Source organism: Lepidochelys kempii, chromosome 1 (genome assembly GCF_965140285.1).
Source record: "Lepidochelys kempii isolate rLepKem1 chromosome 1, rLepKem1.hap1, whole genome shotgun sequence".
NCBI classification, from domain to species: Eukaryota; Metazoa; Chordata; order Testudines; family Cheloniidae; genus Lepidochelys; species Lepidochelys kempii.
The window spans coordinates 302,280,650-302,292,186 of record NC_136380.1 but is presented as its reverse complement, the minus strand read 5'-3'; the positions used below and the strand labels follow the sequence as shown (position 1 = coordinate 302,292,186).

General features: G+C 50.3%; 1 protein-coding gene across 2 annotated transcripts in view; it reads left to right on the top strand.

Annotated features, from left to right (window-relative positions):
• The first annotated feature begins 5,982 nt into the window (after nucleotides 1-5,982).
• Nucleotides 5,983-11,537, top strand: part of IMMP2L (inner mitochondrial membrane peptidase subunit 2) — an 846,530-nt gene continuing 840,975 nt past the window's right edge. The window contains exon 1 of one of the 2 annotated variants that reach the window (XM_078851137.1): nucleotides 5,983-6,252. The gene's annotated coding sequence lies outside the window, so the exon portion shown is untranslated. Of the gene's footprint in view, nucleotides 6,253-6,387; nucleotides 6,695-11,537 lie in introns of those variants that run through there. The other variant, XM_078851138.1, reaches the window with a different exon arrangement.

The window sequence follows — 11,537 nt, the reverse complement described above, 5'->3', positions numbered from 1 at the left end:
TGCAGTGGAATCTTATAACTTTACATACAATGTTTCCACGCATATTTTACCAAGACACACACATTTTACCTGGTCACAGTAGATTAGCACTCTCACAGACTGGAGTAGTCTATCTACCAGACATTCAGGCAAGAACTATAATCAGAAAACTGAAGGCACATTTTGCAAGGTACGGCATAACTAAGGCTGCGCATTTGTCACGGAGGTCACAGATTCTGTGACGGTCCATGACTTCTGCAGCTGCCGGTGTGCCTAGCCAGGGGACGACTTGAGCAGCTCAGGCAGCTACTGAGCCAGTCGCACAGGCTGCTGCTGGGGCAGTCTCAGGCCACCATGCCCCCCTCCCTCAGCAGCAGCAGGAGTTTGGGTGTGGGAGGGGGCTGGGGCATGGGATGGGGTGAAGGCTCTGGGCAGCGCTTATCTTGGGAGCTTGGGTGCTGCTGCGGGGAGAGAGAACTGTGGGGAGTCCTCTCTCTCCACTGTAGCCCTGCGGCATCCTGCATCCCGGCCCCACCCCAAGTCTTCACCCCCAGCCAGAACCCTAACCCTCCCACACTCCAACCCTCTGCCCCAGCCCTGAGCCCCCTCCCACAATCCAAACCCGTCAGCGCCCCCCGCCATTAATTTTGTTATGTGCATCAATATGGAGGTGATGTCACGCTTTGCCTCCAGCATTTATAATGGTGTTAAATATATAAAAACATGTTTTTAATTTATAAGGGGGGTCATACTCAGAGGCTTGCTATGTGAAAGGGGTCACCAGTACAAAAGTTTGAGAACCTCTGTCCTAGGCAGAAGCGTGGCCAGGCAGCTCTGTGCACTGCCTCCGCCCTGAGTGCTGGCTCTGCAGCTCTCATTGGGTGGGAACAGCAGCCAATGGAAACTGCAGGGCTGGTGTCTGCAAGCAGAGGCAGTGCGCAGAGCTGCCTGGCTATGGCTCTGCCTAGAAGCTGAGGGGGGGGGGACATTGCCACTTCTGGGGAGGCACAGAGCCAGGTAGGGAGCCTACCAGCCCTGCCAACCCCCACCCCCCCAGCACCAGCAGGGGTCCCGGGCTGTGCGCCGCTGCCCCCCCCCCGAACCTGCGGTGCCCCCTAGGCCTCCCTCCAGTACTCACGGCGCCTCTGGGCCGCCCCCCGAGCACCCCCAGCACCTCCTGGGCCTCCCCCCCGAGCACCTGCGGCACCCCCAGGCTGCCCCCTCCCCCCCAAGATTTACTTAGGGGTATATAGTACAAGTTATGGACAGGGTATGGGCTGTGAATTTTTGTTTACTACCCGTGACCTGTCCATGACTTTTACTAAAAATACCCGTGACTAAAAGGTAGCCTTAGCCATAACTGACATGCTATGTACAGACAATAGGCCACAGTACATCACAGCAGAATTAAAATGGTTTAGTACTAAATGGAAACTTGAACACAAGATATCTTCCTCTGGGTACCCCCAAAGCAATCAGAAGGCAGAGTCAGCAGTAAAGACAGGCAAGAGACTGATGACAACAGAAAACGGACAGAGGAAGGAATCCCTATCTGGCAATGCTGGACCATCACAATATTCTCTCTCAGGGATTAGACAGTAGCCCAGCATAGGGAGTGACAGGCTGCAGAACAAGGACTCTGCTTCCCATGGGGGTCATCTGCTGCAATCCAGTCGAGGAGCAATGGACAGGATACAGAAACAATTAAGAGAATGCCAAGCTAGGCAGGCAGCCCGTTACAATAAAGAAGCCAAGGACCTGAGGCTTCTATGCACAGATGAGCAGGTCTGGGTTCAACCATCAAATAGCCACACAAAGAAATGGCAAAAGGCAATAGTCCAAACTAAAGTTGGACACGGGTCATATGAGGTAGCTAAGCTACAGTCTCCAGCCTCAGGTAGAGAGGAAACTGAGGACAATGGTGTACTTCTGGCAGACAGCGAGTATACTCAGACAAGACCAGGGCCAGGAGGACTTAGAAAAAGCCTCAGCCATCCTTTGGCCTGATGTAATCAGAAAAAATGTGGCTCAAGAGCAATAAAGAGAACCAACAGGACGCCATCCAACAGAAGGAAGACAGCCATAGCGTGGAAGCAAGTTCCCCACCAGTAGCTGTAACACAAACAAGAAGTAAGAGACTGCTTCAAAGACCAGCATATTTGAAAGACTATGAGACCTAGCAGACAGCAAGGGGCTGGAAGTAAAGTCATGTCCCTACAGTGGGCATGTCACCAAATGTTTGCATAAAAAACACAATAATCGTTGAAAGGAAAGCTATAGCAACCAGCATGGAAGTTGGAGGGAGTAGCACAGACTGCAGGAGGGAAGAGTTTGGAGGATGCACCAGCGAGCTTGTCTGTGTGCACCTGGCTTGAATGCTAACTGCAGTTGTAGCATCTCTATAACTAGTTCTCTTAATAAAGAACCAGTTTAGTTTTAGAAACATGTTGTTATCCAGCGGATGGTATATGAAACAAAAGGTTTCACTTTATTATCAAAAATTTAAAACTTGCTTTCCAGAGAGGCTTGCATTTTATGTTTTAAAGCTTCCAGCAGTTCTTTCATGGACAGCTCTCCTGCTGCGGAAGTGGGGGAGGATCAGTACCTCTTGCAGTAACTGTGCTCACACTTCATTTTTAGCATCTATATCTATGTATGTTGCTTAGGTCTTCCTCATTCTCCAAAAATTCAGGCAGTTCACAGTACTGATATCAGCTATTTAATAGAAACAATGTTGAAATAGGGGAGACAAGTGTGGCTTACTGCAGGGGCCTTCTCTCAACCTTTTTTGTTCTGAGCCCCCCTCCCCACCCAACATGCTATAAAAACTTCATGGCCCACCTGTGCCCCAACAACTTTTTCTGCATATCCAGTAGGTTAAAATCCAGGGAGGGCATTAGGGGGTAGCAAGCAGGGCAATTGCCTGGGGCCCTATGCCACAAGGGACCCTGCAAAGCTGAGTTACTCGGGCTTTAGCTTCAGCCCTGCGAGGTAGGGCTCAAGCTTTGGCTTCAGTTCCAGACCCAGGCGGTGGGGTCAGGCTTTGGCTTTCTGCCTTGGGCCCTAGTGTGTCTAACACCAGCACTGCTCTCTGGTTTATTTTGGCGGATTGCCTGAAACCTACTCATGGCACCCCAGAGGGATACTGACCCCTAGTTGAAAGCTGCTGACCTACTGGATGTAACGTTTAGGGTTACACCACCTTTGAAATGCAAAAAAAAAAAAAAAAGCCGCCCCCGCCAAGGCAAGCCTGCTGCAACCCCAACCACAAGGCAACTCTGGACTCCCCTCCCACAGCTTTAACAGCCACTTATAGTATCTAGAGAGATAACACATATAGATAAGATTGCTATCATTAACATAACAAGTCTCCTCACTCTCCTGTAGGGTGACCAGACAGGAAGTGTGAAAAATTGGGACCGGGTGGAGGATAATAGGAGCCTGTATAAGAAAAAGACCCCAAAATTGGGACTGTACCTATAAAATCGGGACATCTGGTCACCCTACTCTCCTGTGACTCAAAATCCTGTCGCACACACACATGTGGTGCGCTTGCGTGTGGTGGGCAAACAGCTGCTGTATTTTCAACAGTTTTGATCTGTTATCGCTTAAACTGCAGCACCTTTAGCTGGACACAGAAACTTTTAATATTAGATATCCCTGTGTATTGTGATAGTAATGCAAATCTTTAGACCCACATAAAAATACCCTGGCAGATTATTACTCAGGCAACTGGCAAATCAGTAAAAAAAACCAGACAGGCCAGTCAAATATTAGCCAGGTGGTAACTCTAGGACAGGGGTGGGCAAACTTTTTGGCTCGAGGGCCACAGGTGGGTATGGAAATTGTATGGTGGGCCATGAATGCTCACGAAATTGGGGGTTGGGGTGCGGGCTCTGGCTGGGGGTGCAGGCTCTGGGGTGGGGCCAGAAATGAGGAGTTTGATGCGGGACGGGGCTCCAGGCGGGGCAGGGGGTTGGGGTACAGGGAGGGTGAGGGCTCCAGTGGGGGTGTGGGCCCTGGGGTGGGGCTGGGGTTGGGGGTGCAGTAGGGTGCTCTGGACTAGGACCAAGGGGTTCAGAAGGTGTGAGGGGATGAGGGCTGGGGCAGGGGGTTGGGGCACAGGGGGGGGTTGTCAGGGGTGCAGGCTCTGAGCAGCGCTTACCTCAAGCAGCTCCCAGAAGCAGCGGTATGTCCCCACTCCCGCTCCTACGTGGAGGTGCAGCCAGGCAGCTCTGCACGCTGCCCCATCCGCAGGCGCTTGGGGCGGGGGCAGCATGCAAAACCCCCTTGCTGCCCCTACACGTAGGCAGGGCCGTCCCTAGGCAGGGCCATCCCTACCCATACACAAATTACACAGCTGCGTAGGGCACCAGGAAATTGAGGGCACCAAATTTCCTGGTGCCCTGCGCAGCTGTATGCTGCTCCAGCCCCTGCCCCTGCTTCGCCCCCACTGTGCCCTTCCCCAATGCCCCCACTCCTCCTCTGCCCTCACTCCGCCCTTCCCCAACGCCCTTGCACCCACTCCACCCCTTCTCCAAAGCCCCCACCCCTGTCTCCACTCCACTCCTTCCCACACCTGATCTGATCCAGCTCCACCCCCACTCCCCTGAGGACTGCAGCAGGGCTGGGCCTGCACTCAGTGGCAGCAGGAAGTGCAGCGCTGCCGGGGGGCAGTTCTGCCTTGCCCTCCAAGCCTGCCCCCCCCATTGGAGGTCTGGGGCCAGGCTCCCCCCCCGCAAGGTGTGTGTGTGGCTGCGTAGGGCCCCAGAATAGCTAGGGACAGCCCTGCACGTAGGAGCCAGAGGGGGGACATGCTGCTGCTTCTGGGAGCCATGCAGAGTGGGGCAAGCCCCTGACCCTCCTCCCTGGCTGGAGTGCCAGAGCGGGGCAAGTCCTGGACTCCACTCCCCAGCAGGCGCTTGAGGGCTGGATTAAAACATCTGGAGGGCCGGATGCGGCCCCTGGGCCTTAGTTTGCCTACCCCTGCCCTTGGAACCCTAGATGAGGACTCTGGAAACCTGGGTTTTATTCCAAGTACTGCCACTACCTGGCAGGGGTGTGCACAGGAATAAAAATCTGGCTGCTTTTGGAGGGAAAATTTCTGTTCCCATCCCCCTCACGGCCAGAGGAGCCGGCTCTCCTCCCGCTCCCCCATGTCCCCAGGGCTGGAGGAGCTGTCATCTCCCATTCCAGCAGAGTTCTGTGCCCCCACTAATGGGGGGGGGCTATGCCCCTGTTTGTACCCCTTTGCACACGCCCCTGCTGCCTGGGTTTTATTCCCAGCAACCCACTTCCCTTATCTGTGCCTTCCTTTCCACAATGGTAAAATGTGGATGATACTTAATTCCTTTGCCAAGCGCTTGGAGAAAAGCACTATTTATTATATTTCAAAAATTGGGGACAACTTGTAACAAAGATGTCCTATACTACTACTGGTAAGAGACCAAGACTTCTAGCTTGGTGTGAGCCACCTGCAAAAAGGTTAATACTTTTGAAATGCGAAAAGGAGCAGTGCCAGTGGTGATTCACTCCACCACTCATAGCTCAGTAACCTGCAAACACAGAGAGCTCTGGCTGTGCGTGCTGGGTCCCCTGCCACACACGCCCACCCTGAATTCTGCTTCATAGTAAGCCTGAACTGTTTGGCGAGCTGGCCACGCTAGGGCACGGTCAGGTGTGGGGACAGGCCCCGGAGGACACCATTGGCCGTGAACACTCTATTATGGGAACTGAATGACAAGGTCAGAGAAAGCCACTGTAGACAAATATTTTCCCCACAGGTGCATGCTGCAGTGCTAGGGCCTGTCCTGTTTGCTGCAGCATGAGCCAAAGCGTGTGGCAGGATCAACGAGCCTCCGTTTACGCTGCCATGATTTGGCTGGCGGCCCTGGCCGGGAGCCAGCTGGCTGCAGCAGGTTTCCCGTTGCGGGGAGCTGTGGGGCGGGCAAGCCCCAGGTTGCGGAGTGAGCTGGGGCCCGTTGCCCAGGCTGAAGGTGGGGGCTGTCCTCGAGCCGCACCCTGTGCTGAGGGGCTGCTCCACCTCGCCCCGTGCTCGCTCATCTCCAGCTACCGCGCGACCCGACCACCTCCCCCACAACCCCGCGGGGCCGAGCCTGCGCCGCACTGCTGGTCACGTGACCGAGAGGAGGCGGTTCACCAACCCCGCGGCCCCAGCCCCCTCTGGAGGACACGTGTTACGCGCACGTAACGAGCGCGTTCCCGCAGCTCGCGTCAATAGCTCGTTCAAACTGGGAGCGCTGAAAACTTGCGGTAAGTGGCGGCGCGCGGCGATGAGGGGGAGGGAGGAAAGCAACGGCAGCCGGGAGGGATCAGAACAGTCTGGGCCGCTAGCGGCGCGCACGCTGTGTGTGGGGGAGGGGCCTTTAGATAGGCGGGGAGGGAGCGGAGTTCCCGGGTGGGTGCATTCGGGGGACCCAAGAGAAGAAGAAGAGGAGGAGGAGGAGGAGGCCGGGGCGTGCGTGGCGCTGCGGCTGTAGTAATAACCCGAGGAAAGCTGCTCCCTGGCCAGGCGCGGTGCTCGCTCCGTTCGCTCCCAGTTGTCCCCCAGCGGAAACCCGGGAGCGGCTGCAGCCAAACGGCCCCCACCGACCCGCTCGGCACTAGCAGGCGCCTTGAAATAACAACTCCAGCGTCACGCGTTCACGTCACCGGCAGCGGGGAAGGGTCACGACCCGAGAACCCTGCTTAGAAGGTGACCCGAAAATAAATCGTCTTGACAAATGGTTTTATGGGATTTCCCCCGTACACGCCACGGGAACATTTTCTTAAGGACCCAGCCCAACCAGAGCAAAACGGTCCCTTTCTCCTCTACAGCGTATTAGAAAGTTTAGTCTGCGGGGAACGCTGGGAGAGCGCGGCCTGTCCGGTCTGGCGACCCCTTCAGGAAGAGGCGAGTCTTGCAAAGTATAAGACTGCCGCGGGTGAGACTCAGCTCATCCTAATCGCTGGCAGAAACACAGGTGCTACAGTGTATCAAACAGTAGGGGCCAGAGTGGCATGTGGGGTGCTGCCTGTGATCTTAGGTACACTGCTCTTGTTTGAGAGGTCTTTTTTGTGCTGGCCGACTCCTGCTTTGCTGCCTGCCAGCAAGTTATGCTGTATTGCTTCAGCCTGCTGGAGTATACAGCCAATTCATAGGAAGTTCTGTAAGTGGGATTTTTAAGAATACATCCTAAAGGGTACAAAACACTGGAAGACCTTCAGAATTGTTCTATATATTTAAAAACAACTCTGCCACTAATCTGACTCCCCCTCCTTGCTGACAGGATCAAGTCTCTAGTAGGTGTTATGTCACAGCAGGACCCCTCCCATCCTTTGAGTTTCTCTGCCGCTTACCCTGTTAAGATTCCTTCTTGGTGTTTGACTTCTCTCTCTCTCTCTCTCGATTTTTTTTTTTGAGAGAGAAAGAAAGTGTTTAAAGGCAAAGTTGGAGGGGAGAGGAAGAAAGTGAGTAAGAGACCAGATGTCGTCATGTTGAGGTATCCTTCTGCTCCCTGTTTGCTATGGTTCAGTGAGACACATTGATTAGAGCAGAGGCGTCTGACAAAAGAGTTGCTACTGATAGAGGAGGCAGCAGTGACAATACCCACTATTGGAGGAGCAATACAGATATAGCATTATTTTAGTTGGAAAAATGGCCTTCATGGTGGGATGTTTTAACAAGGGGCTTTTACTATAGTTTCAACCAGTTTCCCTGGTACTAAAATCAGGCTTACCGGCCTGCAATTGCTGGGATAACCTTTGGAGCCATTTTTAAAAATTGATGTCAAATTAGCTATCCTTCAGTCATTTGGTACAAAAGCTGATTTAAATGATAGGTTACAGACTACAGTTAGTAGTTATGCAGTTTTACATTTGAGTTCCTTCGGAACTCTTGAGTGAATACCATCTGGTCCTGGTGATTTATTACTGTTTAGTTTATAAGTTTGTTCCAAAATCTCCTCTTCTGACACCTCAATCTGGGACAGTTTGTCAGATTTGTCACTTAAAAAGAATGGCTCTGTTTTGGGAATCTCTCTCACATCCTCAGCTGTGAAGATGGATGCAAAGAATTCATTTAGTTTCTCTGCAATGGCCTTATCACCCTTGAGTGCTCCTTTAGCATCTTGATCATCCAGTGGCCCCACTGGTTTTTTAACAAGCTTCCTGCTTCTGATGTACTTAAATTTTTTTTTTGCTATTACTCTTTGAGTCTTTGGCTAACTGTTCTTCAAATCCTTTTTTGGCCTTCCTAATTATATTTTTACACTTCATTTGCCTGAGTTTGTGCCCCTTTCTATTTTCCTCAATAGGATTTAACTTCCACTTTTTAAAGGATGCCTTTTTACCTCTCACTGCTTCTTTTACTTTGTTGTTTAGCCATGGTGGCACTTTTTTGGTTCTCTTACTGTGTTTTTTAATTTGGGATATACATTTAAGTTGAGCCTCTATTATGGAGTCTTTAAAAAGTTTTCATGCAGCTTGCAGGGATTTCACCTTTTGTGCTGTACCTTTTAATTTCTGTTTAACTAACCTCCTCTTTTTTGGGTAGTTCCCCTTTCTGAAATTAAGTGCTACAGAGTTGGGCTGCTGTGGTATTTTCCCCACCACACAGATGTTAAATTTAATTATATGATGGTCACTGTTACCAAGCAGTCCAGCTATATTCACCTCTTGGACCAGATCCTGTGCTCCACTTAGGACTAAATCATGAATTGTCTCTCCTCTTGTGGGTTCCAGGACTAGCTGGTGTCAAGAAACTTTATCTCTGCATCATGTCTTGAGGTGACATGTACCCAGTCAATATGGGGATAGTTGAAATCCTCCCTTATTATTGATTTTATTTTAATAGTCTCTCTAATTTTTTTTGAGGATTTCACAGTCACTATCACCGTCCTGGTCAGATGGTTGGTAATATTCCTTTCGGTAATATATGTCGGTAATCAGAGTAGCAGCCGTGTTAGTCTGTATTCGCAAAAAGAAAAGGAGTACTTGCGGCATCTTAGAGACTTACAAATTTATTTGAGCATAAGCTTTTGTGAGCTACAGCTCACTTCATAGGATGCATGCAGTAGAAAATACAGTGGGGAGATTTTATATACACAGAGAACATGACACAATGGGTGTTACCATACACACTGTAATGGGAGTGATCAGGTAAGGTGAGCTATTACCAGCAGGAGAGCGGGGGAGGGAAATAACATTTTGTAGTGATAATCAAGGTGCGCCATTTCTAGCAGTTGACAAGAATGTGTGAGGAACAGTGGGGGAGGGGGGAATAAATATGGGGAAATAGTTTTACTTTGTGTAAATGACCCATCCACTCCCAGTCTCTATTCAAGCCAAAGTTAAAGTGTTCAGTTTGCAAATTAATTGCAATTCAGCAGTCTCTCGTTGGAGTCTGTTTTTGAAGTTTTTTTGTTGAAGAATTGCCACTTTGAGGTCTGTAATCGAGTGACCAAAGGATTGAAGTGTTCTCCGGCTGGTTTTTGAATGTTATAATTCTTGACGTCTGATTTGTGTCCATTTATTCTTTTACATAGAGACTGTCCAGTTTGGCCAATGTACAGGGCATTGCTGGCACATGATGGCATATATCACATTGGTAGATGTGCAGGTGAACGAGCCTCTGATAGTGTGGCTGATGTGATTAGGCCCTATGATGGTGTCCCCTGAATAGATATGTGGACACAGTTGGCAACGGGCTTTGTTGCAAGGATAGGTTCCTGGGTTAGTGTTTTTGTTGTGTGGTGTGTGGTTGCTGGTGAGTATTTGCTTCAGCTTGGGGGGCTGTCTGTAAGCAAGGACTGGCCTGTCTCCCAAGATCTGTGAGAGTGATGGGTCGTCCTTCAGAATAGGTTTTAGCTCCTTGATGATGCGTTGGAGAGGTTTTAGTTGGGGGCTGAAGGTGACGGCTAGTGGCGTTCTGTTATTTTCTTTGTTGGGCCTGTCCTGTAGTAGGTGACTTCTGATTACTCTTCTGGCTGTGTCAGTCTGTTTCTTCACTTCAGCAAGTGGGCATTGTAGTTGTAAGAATGCTTGACAGAGATCTTGTAGGTGTTTGTCTGAGGAGTTGGAGCAAATGCGGTTGTATTGTAGAGCTTGGCTATAGACAATGGATCGTGTGGTGTGGTCTGGATGAAAGCTGGAGGCATGTAGGTAGGAATAGTGGTCAGTAGGTTTCCGGTATAGGGTGGTGTTTATGTGACCATCGCTTATTAGCACCATAGTGTCCAGGAAGTGGATCTCTTGTGTGGACTGGTCCAGGCTGAGGTTGATGGTGGGATGGAAATTGTTGAAATCATGGTGGGATTCTTCAAGGGATTCTTTTGCATGGGTCCAGATGATGAAGATGTCATCAATGCAGTGCAAGTAGAGTAGGGGCATTAGGGGACGAGAGCTGAGGAAGCTTTGTTCTAAGTCAGCCATAAAAATGTTGGCATACTGTGGGGCCATGCGGGTACCCATAGCAGTGCCGCTGATTTGAAGGTATACATTGTCCCCAAATGTGAAATAGTTATGGGTGAGGACAAAGTCACAAAGTTCAACCACCAGGTTTGCCGTGACGTTATCGGGGATACTGTTCCTGACGGCTTGTAGTCCATCTTTGTGTGGAATGTTGGTGTAGAGGGCTTCTACATCCATAGTGGCGAAGATGGTGTTTTCAGGAAGATCATTGATGGATTGTCGTTTCCTCAGGAAGTCGGTGGTGTCTCGAAGATAGCTGGGAGTGCTGGTAGCGTAGGGCCTGAGGAGGGAGTCTACATAGCCAGACAATCCTGCTGTCAGGGTGCCAATGCCTTGAATGATGGGGCGACCAGGATTTCCAGGTAGAATACCGCTGGTCGGGGTTCTAGTGGTGTGTGTCTATGCGGATTTGTTCTTGGTGCTTTTTCAGGAAGTTTTTTGAGCAGATGGTGTAGTTTCTTTTGGTAACCCTCAGTGGGACAGAGGGTAATGGCTTGTAGAATTTGGTGTTGGAGAGCTGCGTAGCAGCCTCTTGTTCATATTCCGACCTATTCATTGTAATAACAGCACCTCCTTGTTAGCCTTTTTGATTATGATGTCAAAGTTGTTTCTGGCATTGTGTTCTGCATGGCTGAGGTTATGGAGCAAGTGATGCTGCTTTACCGCAATTTCAGCTCGTGTACTTTGGTGGAAGTACTCTATGTCGAAGTCCACTCTGTTGTTTCAACCTTCAGGAGGAGTCCTTCTTTTTGTAGTCTTGGTAGGAAGTTTCCAGAATCCTTCTTTTTGTAGTCTTGGTAGGAAGGTCTCTGTGGGTTAGTATGTTGTTCAGAGGTGTGTTGGAAATATTCCTTGAGTTGGAGATGCCAAAGATAGGATTCTAGGTCACCATAGAACTGTATTATGTTCGTGGGGGTGGAGGGGCAGAAGGAGAGGCCCCAAGATAGGACAGATTCTTCTGCTGGGCTAAGAGTATAGTTGGATAGATTAACAATATTGCTGGGTGGGTTAAGGGAACCACTGTTTTGGCCCCTTGTGGCATGTAGTAGTTTAGATAGTTTTGTGTCCTTTTTCTTTTGTAGAGAATC